The sequence below is a fragment of the Equus quagga genome, chromosome 8 (genome assembly GCF_021613505.1).
Source record: "Equus quagga isolate Etosha38 chromosome 8, UCLA_HA_Equagga_1.0, whole genome shotgun sequence".
NCBI classification, from domain to species: Eukaryota; Metazoa; Chordata; class Mammalia; order Perissodactyla; family Equidae; genus Equus; species Equus quagga.
Genome location: NC_060274.1, coordinates 95,019,725 through 95,040,762, shown reverse-complemented (window position 1 = coordinate 95,040,762; position 21,038 = coordinate 95,019,725). Strand labels below are relative to the sequence as shown.

The window sequence follows — 21,038 nt, the reverse complement described above, 5'->3', positions numbered from 1 at the left end:
ATAGTCAGTATATGTTAAATGAATGTTTAAGAAATAATTGTTGACTAGATTTTTCTGGGTCAAGAAAAGGGAGAAACATTCTTTTTTTTTTAAGACTTTTTTTTATTTTTTCCTTTTTCTCCCCAAAGCCCCCTGGTATATAGTTGCATATTTTTGGTTGTGGGTCCTTCTAGTTGTGGCACATGGGACACCACCTCAAGCATGGCTTGGTGAGCAGTGCCATGTCCTCGCCCAGGATCCGAACAGGGGAAACCCTGGGCTGCCAAAGCAGAGCGTGCAAACTTAACCACTCGGCCACAGGGCTGGCCCCGGGAGAAACATTCTATGCATGGAGTATTTCTTTCAATTCAATGAACTCTGAGAGGTATTTTTGATAAAATCATCTTACTGTATCTTTATGTCTACAGTTTAACTCCAGATCAGTACAAGTACTAGAAGATTTAGCTGTTGTCCTCATACAACAGTAGTCCTCAACTCAACATATTGGTTTTGCAACATATTTAAAGAAGTTAGAAGACTCAAAACAACATTAAGTGAGTGACCAAACAACTACAAATACCAGGAGGAAAGGGGAACAGGACAAAAGGGCTTTCTCTTTGCAAGGCTTTGCCTTTTTATTCAGGAAAGAACACCTTCCCCAGAAACTTCTGCCTCATCTCATTGGCCGGACTTTTGTCACATGATGGTCTCTAGCCAAAAGGGAGTGTAGAAGGCAAGTATTTTTGGTTGGGCTCATAGACCATCAAATTTGGGATTCTGTGGTTAAAAATAAAGGGGAGATCATGGATATAAGGTAGGTGGCCAGCAGTGTCTGTTTCATATACTATGAGGCAAAGTTCGCCCATGCTCTAATAAATTAATATCACATATTCGTTACCAACTTGACATTATGTGCTGCCTCTTCCCTCTTACTAGTAAGACATATCCTCCTATAAAACATGACCGACTCAATTTAACATTCCATCTAACAGATATCACCATCATGGTAAGTATACTCAGATGGTGCCAAAATAAATTTTACATTAATCTAAATTTATGGGCATACCTGAGAAGAATTCTAATCTCCTGGGGTCTGTTTTTCAAAGACTTCCGTTCCAGAGCAATTAACGCAAATAAGACCTAGCATTCAAACCTCCCTTGAAGGCATAAACATGAAAGGTTTTCTTTGAATAACCTTAATCATGGCTTCCTTGGGATTCTTTGCATAAATTAGCAGAAGTAAATGTCTCTCAGATCCTCCGTCTAAGACTTGTCATTATCTAGTTCCTGCCTATCTCTCCCAGCTCACCTCTCATCACCTAACAACACTGTCCCTTCCCTTCTGCCATCTGGAACTCCTCGCAAGCCTCTGAGCTCACCATGCTCAAGCTTCTGGGCCTCACACAGGTTTGGTACCTGCCTACCTCTGCATCTCATCTTCTGCCCCTCTTCTTACCCACCACAGTTCAGGCACACCAGTCTTCTTTGCCAACTCAAAATACAAAGTTCATGCCCTCCTTAGGACTTTGGTAACAGCTCTTCCCTCTACCTGATATCATCATTCCCTGAGCTTCCGATAGTTGCTATTCAGATTTCGGCTTAAATGACACCTCCCTGAAGAGGCCTCCCCACTCTCCATTCTAAGGTAATCCCCTTACCCCACCACCACCCACCTGTATTATTCTTCTAAAGCACCAGTCTCACTACCTAATATTATTGTCTCTCTGCCCTACTAGAATGTTAGAATTATGAGAAAGGAGATTTTGTTTTACTCTCTACTGTACCTTCAGTACTGGAACTTAGTAGATATTCAATTCATGTTTACTGAATGAAGAAATGGATAGGTAATTGATTGTCACTCTTCTGCCTGGACCATTCTTCTCCACGATCTCCTCGTCCTTTAAGTCACAGATCTTGGACTCCCCCACTCCATCTGATTTAAATGTCTCTCTTCTGTTCTCTTACAGTACCTTCTCTATAATAACATTAATTATATGTATTGTAATTCTTGATTACTCGTCCATTTCCCCAGCAGACACAAAGTGGGCAAAGTCCAAGTTCGTCATCTCTGAATCAGACACAGGGCTTTTACAAGCATATGTAGCTCTTTTGTGCAGGGCACCCAGCTCGATGAGTAATAATGGGCTGAAATTCAGCCCCCTCTCTCCCTTGAGCAGGGAACAACCTGTACACCTGTACATAGAGGCCCTGGTAGACAGTAATTGTTTAAGTCAATGAGGGAGTGAATTTCCTCTATATCTGAGCAGTTTTCTTAAAGGCAAAGAAACCATCATGGGGAAAAGAGTGAGACTAACAATTATCAAAAGTGCACTCTGTTGGGGCTCACCCAGTGGCATAGCAGTTAAGTTTGCGTGCTCTGCTTCGGTGGCCAAGGGTTTGCCGGTTTGGATCCCAGGTGTGGACCTACACACCGCTCATCAAGCCACACTGTGGTAGGCGTCCCACATATAAAATAGAGGAAGATGAGCACACATGTTAGCTCAGGGCCAGTCTTCCTCAAAAAAAAAGTCCACTCTGTCACTGGCACTGTTCTTTTTTTTTTAAATCACTTTATTGAGGTATGATTGACATACAAAAACCTGTACATCTTTAATGGATAGAACTTGATGAGTTTGGAGATAAGTGTACACTCCTGAAACCATCACTACAATCAGTGCCATAAACATTACCCATCACCTCCAAAAGTTTCCTCCCATCCTCTTTGTGTGTGTGTGATAAGAACACTTAATTCTAGGTTCTTTTCACACATCTCATATACTTCTTACAACACCTGTATACAGGAAAAATTAGTTTTAACATTTTGTGGATGAAGAAATGTGCTCAGAGAGGTTTCCTAACTTCCCCAAGGTTGTACCATTAGTAAACAATGAGTCTGTGATTACCCAGGCCCATCTGATTCCAAAGTTATCCCTGGCTGGCCTTGGCCACACAGAAACCCGACTGCTGCTTCCCGGGAGCCATGGGTTTTGTGTGCAGTCCTGCTAGGACAGGCTGGTGTGGGCAAAGTCTTGCCAGGTTCCCCTTTTTTTAGTGTCCCTTGACCCCAAGTGTTGTTGACTGATGATAACTGTTTGGCAGAGTTAGATCTTTCTGATATTTCTAAGGCTGTAGCAGAATTATATTATCAAATAGCAATGTATGTTATTCAATCAAATAGTTTTTTAAAAGTAGATTATCACTTATGTTCTAGGTTATGTTGCTTTCTTAATGTGTTTGAAGTTTTATTGCCGGGAATGGTGATAATGCAACATGCTAAATTTGAGGTCCCTGTTTGTTTCTTTTAAGAAAGGATACAGTGGCAAGTTTAGGTAGAACTCTTAACCCTTGAAATATATTTTGTTTGCCTTTTTTCTTTTTGTTATATAGGAGACATTTCTTTGTGGTTTTCAGTTTTGAAATTGCTTACACTTTCTCTAATGAAATTTCTGACAAATTAAAGACAGTAAGTTCAATTGTCTTCTAAAAAGAGAATATTGCTTATCTCACAAAGTTGCAGTATTATCAATAACACAGTATGAGGCTCTGTTAGAAGAGTATGTGAACCCTAAGTACCATCATACGCACAGCTAGACAATGATGTTTATAACATATTGTATTGGAAGACCTTTTCATGGCAATGGCACACATGTGAATTATCTTTTCTTTGAAGATAGAGTATCACTGGACTTTTTCATTTGGCTATCCTCTGACCCTTTATGCCAAACATAATCAAAATCAACTTGTTCTCTACTGACCTCTCTACCCTATATCTACCAACCAGTTCTCCTTCCCTGCTTTCTGTGTATGATAGCACCAATCTTCTTGACAAATAACCAGAGAATCTTAAAGTTGAAAAAGACTTGAGAGGTGATCCACTTCAAAATCCTGTCTCATCCAGGAAACCCTTTGGCAACATAACTAAGATCCAGATCTCTAACTCAGTCTTCCAGGGTTCAAATCCTGGCCATACTACTTGCAGCGGTTTGTTGAGCAAGTCACTTCACCTCTCTGTACCTGTTTCAAAGAGGATAACAATAGAACCTACTTCATGGTTGGAATGAGGAATACGTGAAATAATATATGTGGAGCACTTAGCCCAGTGCCCAGTACTAGTAAACACTCATTAAATGTTAGCCTTTAATATTAGCAAGCAGATATTTATCCATCTTTCTCAGGCTCTGCCAATGCTAGGAATCACACCACTTTTCAAGGCAGATCATTCCAATATTGGATAGTTATCAGTTTCAGAAAAGTCTTATATTCCTTCAACAGATATTCATGAGGTGTCTGCTATGTACCATATATTGTTCTAGAACCTGAGAACAAAGAGATGAGTGAGAACAGGGTATCTGGCCTCATGAAGTCCCCATTCTAACAAGAGAACTCACCACCAGGTGGCCTGTGACTGTCCTGCCCTCTCAGCCCACTTGGAGGCAATACTCTTACATCCCCCAGGGACATGACCAACGAAGTCCTTCATTTACCGGTAAGCAGCTAATCCACACGCTCCCCAGGCAGTTCAGTCCTCTTTTCTAGAGCAAGTTGCCTCGTCCCTGTGAACCTCCATTTCCTTATTTGTGAATAGGAGTAAATAATTCCTACCTATTAAGTCCCTGGGCTGTCCTAAAAAAAAATGAGATCATTATGTGGTCTTTGTAACCTTCAGGTACTCTATAATGACAAATACTCCTTGTATTAAGCCAAAGAAAGAAAGACTCTTCTAATGATGGAATTTTAGACATCAGTCAGCAAGGGAGGATCTTTTGGCTAGGAGTAGATAGAGGGGGGTGAGAGGAGTAACCTAACCAAGCCCCCAAGTCAGGCTTACCTACAAGGACCAGATTGGACTGAGTCAACAAGGGATCCAGCATTGCTTCCCAAAATCTCATTGGTGGCCACATATGTTGCGCGAAGGTCACCACGTTTTAGATCTAGACAGACCTAGAGTCAAAATGCCTTTTCTACCACTTACTGGTTGGGTGACCTTGTGCAAGATACTTAATCTAAGCCATGGTTTCCTCATTTGTAACTCAGATTCTCTCTCCTGGGATTTCAGAATTAGAACTAAGACATTCAGTGTCTGTACTAGTCTTTTGAGTGGAGGAGATATAATGTCAAGGAATAAAAAGTGTCTATCATCTGCTTACCACAGACATGAAAAAACAAGAAAGCCAGTTTGCTGAGAGAAAGGAATGAAACAGGACTGTAGAGAGAAGCAGAGGTGAGAGATGGAGCTGACCAGCTCCAGATGGCCTCCGCTTCCAGGTAGCAGAATTTCCCAAGACTCAACTGAATTCCCGCCTTCGAGTTCCAGGAGACACTCCTGAACTTCTAAAATAAACTTTTTCTTTGTGCTTAAGTTAGGTCTAGTCAGTTTCTATTTCTGGCAAGGCAGAGTAACTGATAGTTTCTTCTTGGCACTTCCCTGTGTTCTTGAGTCTGGTATCTCTTGGAGACCCAGGAAACTGTCCAGGCAGTTGCAAATGGGACTTGCAAAGCCTGTCTTTTACTCTCAGATGAAAGGCAGTAGGAAGGAGGAACAGATTCTCCAACACTTTGGAGGCATGTTAGCATTTTTCTAAATTATGGAGAATGAGTGAACTGCCAAATTTCATTCATCATCAGCGGTATTTTACTGTGAACCAATTCAGCCAAAGAATTCTGAAAAGACACTTTAAAAACCTAAGCCAAACTGAACTGACCATACCAAGTTTATCACACTAAAGTATTTATATTAAATAGTTCTAAAATTATAATTATTTTATTAAAAATAAGAGAAAATTGGTCTTATGGCTAAAAGACTGAAAATTTTATTAATAAGATACATTTAGTAAATATTTTTTCATTCCATTCAAGAAAGGCTTTTGCAATTAATTTGATTGCCTACCTAAAATCTATCTGACCCTCCTTCCTCATTCACAGAACCTCAATTTTATCCAGATTTCCAACCTTCTTTGCGTGAACATATGCTTCAGGGAAGGCTGGACCTAGCCTCAACTCGGGTTGGGTCATGATTGATTTCTCTTACAAATGGTTGGTTTAGTCTTGGACACACAACATAATTCTAGCCAATAAGGTGTAAGAGTTGAGGGGTTTTTCTGAAAGATTTCTCCTTCCCAAGAAAAATACAAATGAAGAGAAGGTCTTTCTCTGGATGTTGTCATTTGTGACGGCGAGGGCAAACAAAGCTAACATACCAGGAATGACGAAAGAGGATTAAAGAAGCTGGATGAGATTTTTGAGTCACTCAATTACCAATTGGTGCCACCCACCATCTCTAGATGCTCATTAAGTGAGATAATAAAGACCCTAAGTATTTAAGTCAATTTTAACTGGAGATTTCTGTGACTTGGGGCTGAAAACATCCCAACTGACAACTGTTTTATCTAACAATCCCTTTAAAATGATGATAGCATTTGGCGATTTCTAACATTCTTATATATGTTCAAAAGTGAGTTAAATAAAAATAATCCCCCAACTATTCCCCTACAACCCTTAAAAGTGCCATATGTTCCAAGAAAGAAAAAGTCTTTGAAATCCTCACTCCTGTCATCTGCTGTTTTGTACATAGAATCTACCAACATAGTGCCACTGCCCACTTCACGCCGCCTCCACAGAATTCTGTCCAAGGACACCCTGTGAAAAACGCTTTATTTGGAGAATTTCTTTTCCTCCGCTCCCACTATTATTGTGTTTGAGTGTTTTGTGGACTTTTTTCCCAAGTCTCCTTTTCTTTCTCCATCTTTGGCATTGCTAATTAAAAGTTGTATTTCCCTTAATGGTCCTTAATAGCGTCAGTTGTTGTTGTTGTTAACTGGCATCAGAATTTTTGTGATTGAAACATCTTTCAAGGGGAGGAATCCATTTTCAGCCAATGATATCCCAGGGGGCTAACTTTCCTTAAGCTATGGTTGATAATTCATGAATGGTAGTTTTCCTTCTAAACAAGGACTGCCATGATGGGTGAGCAATGGTGCGTTCTCTATGTTCCAAAGACTGAGGGAGTAAAATGTACTCTACTCACATAGTAACAGGGTTAATTTGATTCTCTCTCTAGGTCATGACTGTTATTTCTTTGAAGGTTGTTTATTTGTTGGCTTGATTTTCGCAGCCTAGTCTTTTTTGTGTAGGAGACATTTCCTAGTCACAAATTGTTTCCATTCATGCATCCGTTGAGACAAATTTGCCTTTGTCTCCTGGTTCTCTTTCTTAGGATGGATTTTAAGAAGCCCCAGGCTGATCAAGGAACTCTCAAAATAGGAAGTGAACCAACAACTTTTATACTTTTCTGCTCTTCATATGTTTCAGGGAATATTCAAGAATGTTCTTTCCCTACTCTTATTCTCCCAAGTTCTACCTCTTCTATATTAACCCACTCTCTCCATATCCCCAATATTTCTTCCTACAAGTGTACACAGTACCACAGCACCATTTTCACTGCCCCGTGAGCTAGAATATCTGCCTATATGTTTTCTTTAAAGTGAGGTAGTACATTTTGCCAGCCTCACTATTTGCTTTCTTGTGGTGTTATCCATTTGTTATATTTGACTCAGTTTTTTTGGATGGATTCAATAGTTATGATTCGACATTTAGAGAGATACAATCAATTAAGTAATGTATTGGCTTTTAAATCTTCAAAGATGAGACATAATGCAATCTCTGGCTTTGATAGTTCTCCTAGACTCCAGAGCCCTATATCTAATCACTGACTTTTACTGACATTTACTGTCTCACAGACTCCTCAAATTAAACAAATTAAAAATGTACCTACTCTACCCCACCCAACTCCTGCTTGTTTCAACTTTGGCATTATGAATCATGGTTAATAGCTCTGCTATCTACCTTGATATCCAAGTCAGAAACCTAACCTCACCCAGCACACTAAACCATTTCTTACACCTGAAATACCTCTGGACTCTATTCTCTTCTCTTATACCCACTGATACTACCAACTATTACTTAACCTCCTCACTCACCTTCCCACTTCTAGTCTTGCCAAACTCCAGGGTGTCAGAATGATCTTCCTGAAGGCAAATCCCATCACTGTCTCCATGAAGACTTTCCAAACCCCACCTCTGACCCTGCTGAATGGATTGTCCTCTCCAGTGTGGTTTCTAGTGCTCTGGAGAGGTTTCTGTCATGGGAAGCAGCATCACCCTTAATGGTAAAGAGTGCATTTTCTAGAATAAGACCATTAGGATTTGAACCCTGGCTCCACCATTTACCAGAGGCAAGTCATCAAATCTCTGTGCTTCAGTTTCCTCTTCTATAAAACAGCACTAATCAATAGTGCTTCTTAGGGTTATTGGGAGAATTAAATAAGACAATGCATGTTAGTGCTTAGCACATGCTTGGCACGTAGTAAATACTCAATAAATCTAATAATAATATTATTGTTATTACAGAAAATCTGTGACTTCCATTGCACTAACTTGTTTATATTTTTCTTTACTAGGCTTTTTTTTTTCTAATTCATCTTTGTAGCTCAGCACCTAGCACTGAAAAGTTAGTAGACACCATGAACACTTTTTGGTTGAATGACCGCATTACTGCCTGGCTCATAACCCTTCATTGGCTCCTGATTGCCTATCGTGTAAAATGCATCCTTTTTATCATGCTTTACAAAACCTCTGAAATCTGACTCCTACTCATCCATTCCACTTCATCTCCTACACTCCAGCTAAGCAAGGTCACGTGCAGTTTTCCAAACAGACATTCTCTTCAACTGGGAATGTCTTTCCAGGCCCTTTCCCCAAACCTGGTAAACTTCTTTTGATAGTCAAGACCCAAGTCAAGTATCTTTTCCTTTAAAGTCTTTCCTGACCTTCTTACAGGTGGCCACCAAGTCTAGAAACACAGGCAAATACATAATGAATGGTTTGTTGGAATTATATTAAAATACGGATGAAATAATATATCTACATTCCCAGATTTCATGGCCACCGTAGCTAGAACTGATGCTTCCCTCCTTCGTGCTCCCAGAGTACCCTTTGCCCCTTTCGTGAAGCATTGATTACCCAGGATGCAGCACACAGAGGCTCTGCTTGATTCATCTTTGTATCCCAACCACCCAACTCCTTGATCGACACAGATGAGGCACTCAGCACATATTTGTTGAATGAATAAAATGTCAACAAATATTTATGGATCATCTGTGTCTTAGGCAAGGAAAGCTGCTACCCACTGGATCACTGATAGTGGATATCCCTGACATACAAATCCCCCTGCGCCCTGCTGCTCTGGGTGGTGGAGCAAAAGGCTTGCCGTGCACACTGGGGATTTCACACTGCACCGCTTACATTCAGCTTTCGTTCATGGTTAAAGCGTCTTCTTTGAACAACTATTCCCATTTTTTAAAAAGGAAAAATGTAATGAACTATGGACTACTTTAATCAGTTGCCATTATTTGCTACCTTCAAGAAGAAAAGGGGCCAGCCCGGTGGCGCAGCGGTTAAGTGTACACGTTCTGCTTCGGCGGCCTGGGGTTCACCGGTTCGGATCCCGGTTCGGATCCTGGGTACAGACATGGCCCCACTCATCAAGCCATGCTGTGGCAGGCGTCCTACATATAAAGTAGAGGAAGATGGGTACATATGTTAGCTCAGGGCTAGTCTTCCTCAGCAAAAAGAGGAGGATTAGCAGATATTAGCTCAGGGCTGATCTTCCTCTAAAAAAAAAAAGAAAAAAAACATTTATAGAGAATAAAAAGAATAAAACATTTCAAAATTCATGATACATTGAAGTATAAATGTTCATATTAATGAGTCAATTAACACTTTATAGAAAGCTATTATCTAAACTTACCAGATAAATATATTGCTGTGAAGGTGCACTTTAATTTATACTGGCTGATGGAACTCGTGTATATGGTTGCAGTCAGATCATGTGGCATTTTCAACTAGTGAACTAGTGGTCCCCACCCCCTCCACCTGCAATAGATTTCCTCTGGCTCAGGGTAAAAATCTCAAACCAGTCTCCTCGCAGCAAACTCTCCAGGGAAATAATATTTCTTAAAAATGACATTTGGCCAGAAAAAAAAAACACTTAACATGACAGTTTCATGACACAGTCTGTGAAGTGGAAGACAGCCTCTGGCTAATGACCATCATCACATTGTCGGGTGCATGTTTTACAGCCGCACACTGGCTGGTCTAATGAATGAACCATTTAGAGGGTCTCTCTGCTTTAATAATGACTCATTGTCCTGGGAAACTTCACTTTCTATGGGAATGAGCCTGGGCGTTGCTCATAATTTCATGGTCACTATGACAACTCTGAACTTTTCAGAGATGCTCTGGATCTGGGGGGAAGTTATATTTGGATCTGATTTTGAGGGAGTGTTGCAGTAGGGAGGTATTGCCACCATCGCTCATTGAAATCTAAAGTCAAATGATTGTCATCTGATAAAGGATTACTCTGTTCATCATTAATCCAACCTATAAAAGGCACCTTGCAAAGCGAGCCATCATAAATACGTATTCATGGTGCAAGAGCACCCAAAACTAGGAGTGCGAAATTGGCATTTGAAACTTCTCGAAGGAAGCTATTAAATGATAGAGGGTAAATCAAAAGGAATCGAGCACTTCCAAGATGGACTACGCAGTAACCAAGTAATCCACGATCGTGTATGTGCCAAACTGTGGTGACCTTTTAAGTGACTAGCCATAGGGAAAGTATTAGGTTTTGACCACATGTTTATATTTAAATATTCAATTCTTTTTGAATCATTCTGTACAATATTATGGGTGTACTAATCTGAGGCCCAAAAATGGGATTTAGATGGTCTGTGAAATCCCTGAAATTATGTGAAAATATTATATAGTTGAGAGTTAAAGTTATTTAATTTTATCCCATATTACAATTTGTCTTTATGTAGTAACATGGAATCGGTAAAATTTTTCATTAACAGATTTTACAATGACATTAGTAGTTACTTAATTATTGAGTTAATCTTAAATTTAATTTAGGATTTAATAAACTCCTACAGTGTTTTAAGGTCTATAGTAGGCATATAAAAAAACATGTTGTCAGGGCTGGCCTGCTAGCGTAGCAGTTAAGTTCACGTACTTTGCTTCGGTGGCCCAGGATTTGCTGGTTCGGATACTAGGCATGGACCTATGCACCGCTTATCAAGCCATGCTGAGGCAGGTGTCCCACATATAAAGTAGAGGAAGATGGGGAAGGGTGTTATCTCAGGGCCAATCTTCCTCAGCAAAAAAGGAGGATTGGTGATTGATGCTGGCTCAGGGCTAGTCTTCCTCAAAAAAAAAAAACCACGTTGTCATAGTAAGTACATCTCTACCCTGACTGCTGCAGCACCATTATCATTGTTCTTGCTGTGGGACCCAGGGTCACTACTAGCCCACTGAGAATCTTTTCTAACTTCTACAAAATTTTAAAAGGTACCAAGATGCCCTTCCTCTTGGTGGAAGGGAGGCAGTCCTGCAATAGGGAGCATTGTTTGGCATGGGAACCGTGACTGGATTTCAACCCTATCTCACCCCCTGATCTGGGTACTTTTGTGTAGTACACAAATTCTACAACTGTACACAGCAGTCCCACTAGGACCCCAGTGGAAGTGAAAATATACTATGACTCTTCAGTACTTTCTCTACTTAAAATATCTTGAACAGAGACCAAGATATACTCTTATTTTGTAAAAAAAAAAAGGAACTGTATTTCATTGATTCTAAGATCCAAATGAATGTGTCTTACAGTGCTATACTGTTCAGCCACTCAATAAATTTTATATACTGATACACTTTTTAAGCAAAAAAAAAAATTAAGGAAGTGAAATAATTCTAACTTTATTTATTACATTTTCACTCAGAATACTAGGTCATTTCCTACTTGAAAGATGATACCCTGGAGATCTATCAAATAGAGCCCTTTCCCTTGTCCTCTGTTTTCAAGGACTCCTTAGACTAAAATAATCCCCCTGCCAACCCCAGAGCACTTTGTTTCTACTCTTCTTGTGGCCTTATTCTGCTCTGCTTTGTTCTGTCATTTATCCTGCTCCTCTTGTCTGTAAGCTCCTACAGGGCAGGGCCTGTGGACTTCTCTGCTCTTCTCTGCTCTGCGGGGCAGCAGTGTGGTCAAGTGGAAGCAGCAGGGGCTCTGGAGCCAAGCCGACCTGCATCCAGATCTTGGCCCTGCCTTCTACTAGCTCTGTCATCATGAGCAAGTTATTTAACCACTCAGAGTCCCATTTCCTCGCTTATAAAATGGAGATCACAACACTTAACACATGGGATTGGTCTGAAGGTTTAAAAATGAGTGAAGTTGTCAAGGATTGGCACTTAGCAGATTCTTTGTAACAGACTCACTGTTTTTCAGAGGCAGCCTGAGTTTTGGAATCAGATATATTCAAATCTTGGCTTGGTCACTTAGTGTGTCCCCTAACTACAAGTTACTTCTGTTAAGTCTCAGCTTCTAAACACTGTGAGGGCTGGATTTTGTCTGTCTCGTTCACTGTTGTGTCATTAGCATCTAACACAGAGCCTGGTAGTTGCTTAATGGACCAATGAATGAATAAAAAATGAAGATAATTGCTTATAACACTATTGTAAGAATTCCAGAGAATGTATATATAAAGTGCCAGTCACAGTTACAGTGCCTAGTACATAGTAGGCCACACTAACTGATTTTTGGTTGTCAAAACAAATGGATGCAGGGCCAGCCCAGTGGTCTAGTGGTTAAATTCACGAGCTCCACTTTGGCAGCCCAGGGTCTTCGGATCTTAGGCATGGACCTACACACCGCTCAAGCCATGCTGTGGCGGCATCCCACATACAAAATAGAAGAAGATTGGCATGGATGTTAGCTCAGGGACAATCTTCCTCAAGCAAAAAGGGGAGAGTTGGCAGTGGATGTTAGCTCAGGGCCAATCTTCTTCACCAAAAAAAAACCCCAATTGATACAGAAAAATAGGATGTAAAAAATGCTATGGGCATTCCAAGAGTCCCATGCACCCCTATGTTCATCGCAGCATTATTTACAATAGCCAAGACATGGAACCAACCTAAGTGCCCAGCAACTGATGATTGGATAAAGAAGATATGGTATATATACACAATGGAATACTACTCAGCCATAAAAAAGAACAAAATCGTCCCATTCACAACAACATGGATGGACCTTGAGGGTATTATGTTAAGCGAAATAAGCCAGACAGAGAAAGAGGAACTCTGTATGACTTCACTCATAGGTGGAAGTTAACATATAGACAAGGAGAACTGATTGGTGGTTATCAGGGGAGGGAGGGCTGGGGGGAGGGCACAAAGGGTGAAGTGGTGTACCCACAACATGACTAATAATAATGTACAACTGAAATTTCACAAGGTTGTAAACTATCATAATCTTAATTTAAAAAAAGGAAATAAACAAACAAAAAGAAATGCTATGGGCATTCCTGCCTAGTATTTATCATGTGATACAGGAGTAGGCAATCAGAAGACATGGCTAAATGGCTGGCCTGGTGACTAATACCTTCTACTATTAAATTGTACTCATACCTCCAACATAACACTATTATAGGCAGCAAGGATCATTTGTTTAGTAAATATTTATTGAGCGCTTAGGATGTAGAGAACACAAAAATGGATAAAATATTTAGTAACAAGTACATCTATCAGGGATACAGCATGGAGGTACTTGCATTCCAAGAATCTGAAGCCTCAGATATCTGGAATTTCCATGTAAAGCAGATTCAAAAAAGATCATAATGAACAGACAAGTTACTTGGTAGCCCTTTTTCTCTCTATTTCAACTACTACTTTCATAACTGTGACCTTTCTGCTCCCACCCATTTAGGCAGAGGGAGATAGCCCCTACGACCTTTGTCACAAATAGAGACAGTATAGAAACAGATTATGGAGATCAAAACAAGGAGTTTCCTGCTGCCCTGGATACTACCCTCCCATTATTACAACAACGGGGAGGAGGACTACCCAGTTCTGAGGAATGGATGCAGGGAGGGTAAACCACGCCGTGAGTCTAAAGATAAATGATTACACCTCATCTTTAACCTGGCTTCTAGGTGATCTCACCTAAAACATTCCAAACTGATGCATGTCATTCTTGTCCTCCAGGATAAGCAGGAAAGTGGAATTCTATAAGCTGTACTATTGATCAAAGAGAAGGATAAAGTCCAGGGCTGTTAAGCTGAATTATCAATTGGAATTTTGTTGTCACACATCTATGTATTGAGATTCTTAATTCAAAATATATAATGGGACATATAGTTAAAAGCTTTATATGTCTTCATATAATCATTTCTACGCAAAAAGTTCTAACTAGTAACCTCAAGGCCCAGCCTTAAGCTTGCTCAGCTCCCTTTGTGCCCCCTAAGCCTTTAAGGATGGAAGCAGATTCCTGGCCACAACAGGCAACACAGGACACTGGGAGTAGCCACAACACTGCTTGAAAAATAATGAGGAGAAAATTTCCTAGGACCAAGGATGCAAGAAGGAAAGAAGGGAGGGTAGAGAGAAGGTGGGAGGGAAGGGAGAAGGATGAGAGAAGAAAGAGAGAGAAAGAAAAGAAATAGCAAAATAACCTACAATTTCCATCCATCTTAAGGATTAATTATATGAAACGTTGAGCTGAAAGAGCTCTCAGGAAGGGCCCTTCCACCCTCAGTGGCCTTTGGGGAACATAGGCTGACCTATATGAAACAGGATGTGGGAAGAATCCTCTGTTTCAGACACCAGGCTACATGAGGGCCCAGATCCGCTTTTGGGTGTACCAAGCTGCAAACAGATGATGTGGGTCTTTGACATCCTCCTTGCTCCCTTTATATAAAATACCTTCTAGTCTTCCTCTCCCACTTGGACAACCCCAAATGGGAGAGACAGCAGTGGCAGGAAAGGCAGCTAGGAGTGAGTGTGTGTGGATGGGAGATGGGAGTTAGCCCCGTTCCTGGATCTGGGCTCATCCGTGTTCATTCTGGGTAGGCCAGATGTTAAAGACCTCTCTAGACTTCCAAGGACAACAAGGATCAGAGCTCATGTGTGACAAAAATGTTTATCTTTTCCCAGGTTCCCCTTCCAGGTTGCTCTGAGAAACCTCAAGGACTATTTGCCTGCTCCGCACATCTGCACTGGCCGCTGCCTGTCCCCAGCGAGCAGCATGGAGCCAGGCTGCTGCTCAGCTCTCAGCAGTCGCCTCTCGCTGTCTCATGACCACTTTCCCCAGGCTACTGCCAGGCTTCCCTGTCTCCCTTACTCCAAGCACCAACACATGCCTGTCCCTGAATTCCCCAAAGCACCACAAAGATCAGAAGAGAATTACAATATAGTAAACAGAATTTTCCCGAAAAAGAATTGGACTCCGAAATCCTCCACCTGCCCAAGGTTGTATCTATTCTATGTTACTTAGGATTATAAGTTTTTGCTTTCCCTGGCTCATACCTCCCTCTGTGGAATTGTGGTGGGTTGACCCGGAACCCTTTCTCCAAGAGAAGTCCTTGGGGCTCTGCAGATGCTGTCAACCTCATTGCCCCTCTGACTCGTATCTGCCAACATATAGTAGAGAGATGGAGAGACTGGAAGAACTACAAAGAAGCTGAGAAGAAGGGAGATGAGAAAGAGAGTATGAAACATCAGTGCTCTATCGCTCAGAATTGTCTTCTAATAGTAACATTCTGTCTTTATTTTATTTATATAACAACCTCTCACCATAATAAGTTATCCTCTTACAAGAAAAACTGAAGGATTGTCAGTGGAAAATTTAACCAATCTGCAATTTTTGTAACATGATGCCATACAGTATGTTCTTTTATCGAAAGATGCTAGGCCTGCCTTATGTCTAAAGAAAAAGGAACATGGTGAGACTGCCTTGTTTACTGAGATTGCTAAGATAATAAATTGATACGATGAGTCCCATTTTACTGTGTCTGAGTGAGTCTGTTGAAGCAGAAGGGACGTGATGCGAACAAAGCTTTGGAAGTGAAATTAGATTTTTCATACACAGAGTAGCAGCTGCTCAGATAGCAGAAAGATCCTAAGAAGTAATTTTTCAGGCGGCAAATGCAGCGAACAACAATGAAGACAACTCTTCTTTCAGATGAAAGAATGGTCCAGAACAGCTCTGTGACTGCGGAAGACAACATGTTATATTCTAGATGCTGGAGCTATTGGATAACTAATGTTCAAAGGTTTATAGCTCAGAATGAACATTCTAGAGTACAAGTTGCCTTTGACTCAACATTATCAAAACCAGAATTTTGAAGTGTAATCACGTGCTGGATGTCCCCCAGGGCCACAGTAAAAAGTGATGTTTGCTTATGCCAGAGGCTTTCTGTAGGTATGAGACATTCCAAGCACCAGTCACCACTGAATGAGATTAGACAAGTGTTTAAGGTAGAAACGCCACAATTGGTATAAAAACAAAGCAAGAAGATTGGTAGTAAATAAGAAAGTTCAGCAGAGTAATTGTAATGAAAGCAGCTCGACTAGTAAACAGGTCTTAAAGGACCAAAGACTTTGAACATTTGTAAATGACGTCCCTGCTCTTTGGCAGACAGGTCAAAAGTTATTTTTCTGAAATTATAAACATCTGTTAGGAGGTGATTTTAGAGAGAGGAGGTAAAAGGCAATCCCAAGGTAAAATTTTCATGTGGGTAAAAGGTCGCTAACAGGATGACAATAGCTTTCGAGGAGAGGATTGACATGATGTCAATGGTTTTCTTGGGAAGATTAATCTAGTAGTAATCAGAATGAATTGAAAGCGCATGGACAGGGGTGGATTCAGGTTTTGTGTGTCTGAAGCTAATACCAGCTCAAAGAGGATGTGGGCCCTCTTTAAGAAAAAGAATATAGATTTAAGAATACAAAATTGGTAGGGCCACTCGCAGAGCCTTTGATGGGTCCATGCATGGAAGGGAGCCTGAAGGTTAAGCTTCCTTACCTTCACGATAAGCCACCTCATGAGTAAGTGATAGCTAAAGCCACTAAGACTGTCATCCCCATCTTCCCAGCCACCCAAGTGAGAAACTCAGGAGTCGTCTTTGATCCTTCCTCGTATTTCTTCTTCAGTCACCAAGTCATTCACATTTTATTTCCTAAATCTTTGTTAATCCATTTCTTTCTTCATCCCTTTTTTCTTTTTTAAAGATTTTATTTTTCCTTTCTCTCCCTAAAGCACCCCCAGTACATAGTTGTATATTTTCAGTTGTGGGTCCTTCTAGTTGTGGCATGTGGGATGCCGCCTCAGCGTGGCTTAATGAGTGGTGCCAGGTCTGGGCCCAGGATCAGAACCGGCAAAACCCTGGGCTGCCAAAGCAAAGCGTGCAAATTTAACCACTGGGCCACAGGGCCGGCCCCTCATTCTTCCTTCTTAATGCCAATACCTTGGATCTAGCTGTCACTACCTCTTACCTACCCCACTGCAAATAGCCTCATAACTGGTCCTCTGTTTCCACTCTTGTTTACCTCCCAGAAATCTGTCTTTCACTCAGCCACCCAGAATTCTATCTAAAAGGTAAATCTACAGTTTCACACTTCTGTTGCATATCCCTCATCAAAGCCTTAACAGGAGGAAGCTGCAAGCCTCCTTAGCATGACAAGCAAAGCCTCCAAGACATCACCCTTTGTACCTCTCCACCCTTAGCTCTCAACAACTTATTGTATCACTGGCAGTATCAACACCATATTGCCTGTATGCCTGTAGTTCCTTGCAAACACCTGGAAAATTTTCACATCCAGGCTTTTGGTTCCTGGTTGACCTCTTAGCTTGGAATCTCCTCATCCCTCCTCCTTGCCTCATCACTTTCCCAGGCTCACCTTCTCCTGGAGGCCTTCATCAACACCCACCCCTCCACCTGCAACAAGCTAGTTAGGTGCCCTCTTCTGTAGTCCCACATGCAGAGCTCTGTCAAGGTACTCACCACACTATGTTAAAAGGACTTGTTTATGTCTGCTTTTCCCTCTCCTCTCCAGACTGTGATCTCCTTAGGGGTAGGAGCCATGTCTGATTAATTTTTAGCAGAATGTAGGTCCCCAGCACTTAGTAGAATGTAGGTTCTCGCTAGATATTTTTGAATGAATGAACAAATTAATGATTAAATCAATCACTATATGAATCATTCTCTGAGATAGTAGAGAGACAAGAGAGCAGAGAACTTAGTTCTGGGCTGTGCCCAAGACTGTAGGTGGGAGAGAGAAAAGAAGGCAATTAAGCACAGACTACTGAGAATAATCAATCAGAAAAGTAGGAGGTTCAACAGGAATTGTGTCATCTTTTATGTATCATTAAGTTATGGAGTTTCTACAGTGAATGCATATTACTTTTTAAATAAGAAATAAAGGATTTTATTAGGATACATGATAAGCTGCTGTAACAAAGAGACCCCAAGACAGAAAGATTAAAATACAGTATAAGCTTATTTCTCTCTTACATAAAGATCCAGAAATGATATAGTCCAGGGCTGGTAGAAAGGCACTGCTGTGCAGAACATGCCAGCCCTGCCCACTTGACCACCAATTTCCCAGGCTGCTTCTAGTCAACAGTGAGAACAAAAGAGGAAGGACAAGACAGTTAATTTGGGGGAAGCAGGAAGTTGCCCCCAGCTCCTGGCTAAATGTCCATGCCCCACCACAAGGGAGGATGGGAAACGTAGTCTCTAGGTGGGCATCCATATGCCCAGATAAAATTCGGGAAAGTTTTATTCATAAAAGGAAGAAAGGGAAAGGATTTTCAGGGACAACTAGTAGTCTGATGTAAAGTGTTTCGTTCTGTTTGATTTCTACAAAAGACAGAAAGAGAACGTTTTAGTAAAGCAGCAGCAGGAGAAGCCAGATTTCAAGGAATTAAGAGTAAGTGGGTAGTAGAAAAATGAAGATAAAATGTGCGACCATTTTTTCAAGTGTAACAGTAAATGGAAGAGAAATAGGGTGATTGATGTGGATTAAGGCTGCCCCAGCTAGAGAAGCCCAAGGTGACCTGGGCTACATGCCAAACTATATGACCCAGTGGACTTTTTTTATGGTATGAATTAGGACTGCCCCAGGGAGAGAAGCCCAGGGCATCCTCACCTGCATGCCGATCTATATGGCCAGATTCGTATCTAAAGTTATATGACCGCACAATAACCAGACCCCATCTGCACTGAAATCATTTAATGACTTTTTACATCATCTTTTCTTTTCTCCAGTAAAAATAAGTCACGTACCCATGCCTTATAAAATTAGCCCTAACCCTCAACTCAGGGCAGCAGCAGGAGCTCTGACTGCCTGTGGGTCTTGTCCCCACACACCAGCTCTGCCTGCCCATGGGACCTGTCCCCATGCCAGCGGGGGCAGCAGCAGGAGCTCTGACTGCCCATGGGTCCTGTCCCCATGCCAGCAGGGGCAGCAGCAGGAGCTCTGCCTGCCCATGGGCCCTGTCCCCATGCCAGCAGGGGCAGCAGCAGGAGCTCTGACTGCCCGTGGGTCCTGTCCCCACGCACCAGCTCTGCCTGCCCATGGGTCCTGTCCCCATGCCAGTGGGGGCAGCAGCAGCTGCTCTGCCTGCCCATGGGCCCTGTCCCCATGCCAGCGGGTGCAGCAGAAGCGGCAGCAGCAGGAGCTCTGCCTGCCCATGGGTCCTGTCCCCATGCTATTCCACACTATTCTCTAAATAAAAGAGCACTACTGCCAGATCTTGAGAGTCTAAGAAATCTTTCTTTCGACTCCTCGGCTCACTGACCCCGCATCAGTGATGACCAGAAAAAACTGCACAGTCAAACCAGGTTTTGTTTTTATTTGTTTTGTTTTTCTTGAAGGAGGAACAACTGTGCTTATTTGAAGCCATCATTGGGGAGAAAGAGCAAAAATGCCAGAGAAGGGCTAAAACTAGAGATTTTAGCCTTTTTAAGTCAGAAGGACACCTCTCCTTCTAAAGTTGAGGGAAGCATGTGAAGACAGTATACAGACATTGACACTGAAGTGGAGAGGGAGTTAGACTGGGAAGTTTACACTCCCCACCAGTTCTCCAGGGGCTCCCACTATAGAGCCCCAAGCTCCAAACTTCCCCATCCCTAATCCTACCCAATCACATCCCCAAAAAATATTACCTGTGACCTATTCCTCCCCATTCTCTGCTTTGCAAAGTCAATGAATCAGCTAGACAAGAGTGTCAACAAAGGCTTCACAGGATACTATGCCTCCTGTTCATCTGTTTAATTCATTTATTTATAAATTCTTAATTCAATACATAAAGGTCACCTTCTATGTTCCCATAGCTAGGGATATGGAAACGTGAACCACAAGACAAAATCTTTGCCTTCGTGGAGTTTGCCTTTGAGGATGTAGGGGAGGAAGACAGTTCCTCTACCCACTGTGGGTTCTTCTGGCCAGAGAACAAATTAAATTCACATGAGACAGAATAACAGGAGAAAATTAAACAAAGCTTTATAACATGTATACATGGGAGAGGGTCAGGCAAGCTGAGCAACTCGCCAAAATGGCTGAAGCCACCACCTTAAATATCATATCCAGCGAAAGACAAAGGAGGATGTTGGGGGTGGGGGAAGTCAGTTACAGGAGGTTACCAGACAAGTACAATAAACAGGAATAAGATTATTATGCAGATTTAAGTCCTTGCATTCTGTATTGATAGGAGTTTCTAGAGATAAGGTCATCCCCCTTCTTCCTGGTACAGAGAGGGAGACAACTTTACAGATGGAGATTTCCCTTACAAATGTAAATGTTTCTTAACAAATGGTAAGTAAATTCTACTTCTCAGAGCTCCTTTCCTGTCTGCAGGTCATTAAAAGTAATCAGCCCCAAATAATCCTCATGCCAAAGAGACATATCTTCGGGTGGCCAATGCCAGTCCCCCACAAGGACAATGTGTGCATTTCAGTGATAACCTCTGAAGACAATGCCCCAGCCTTTACTGCCTTACCCAGTTACTGTAACAGTGAAAATTTTAGTGAGGGTTGGAGATGGGGCAACAGTATGACAGGTGCCTCTCCAGTCTCACTGAATACACACCTGTCCCCTGATGGCTGGAAGAATACAGATCTAAAAAAATCCATGGAATGCATACATGGAAAACAAAGATAACAAGACGAGTCC

The 21,038-nt window shown here is 41.6% G+C and overlaps 1 protein-coding gene across 1 annotated transcript in view; it reads right to left on the bottom strand.

Moving 5' to 3' along the window:
* The window catches only part of IFRD1 (interferon related developmental regulator 1), a 46,023-nt gene that overhangs the window by 24,559 nt on the left and 426 nt on the right, over positions 1 to 21,038 (bottom strand). The window lies entirely within an intron of this gene.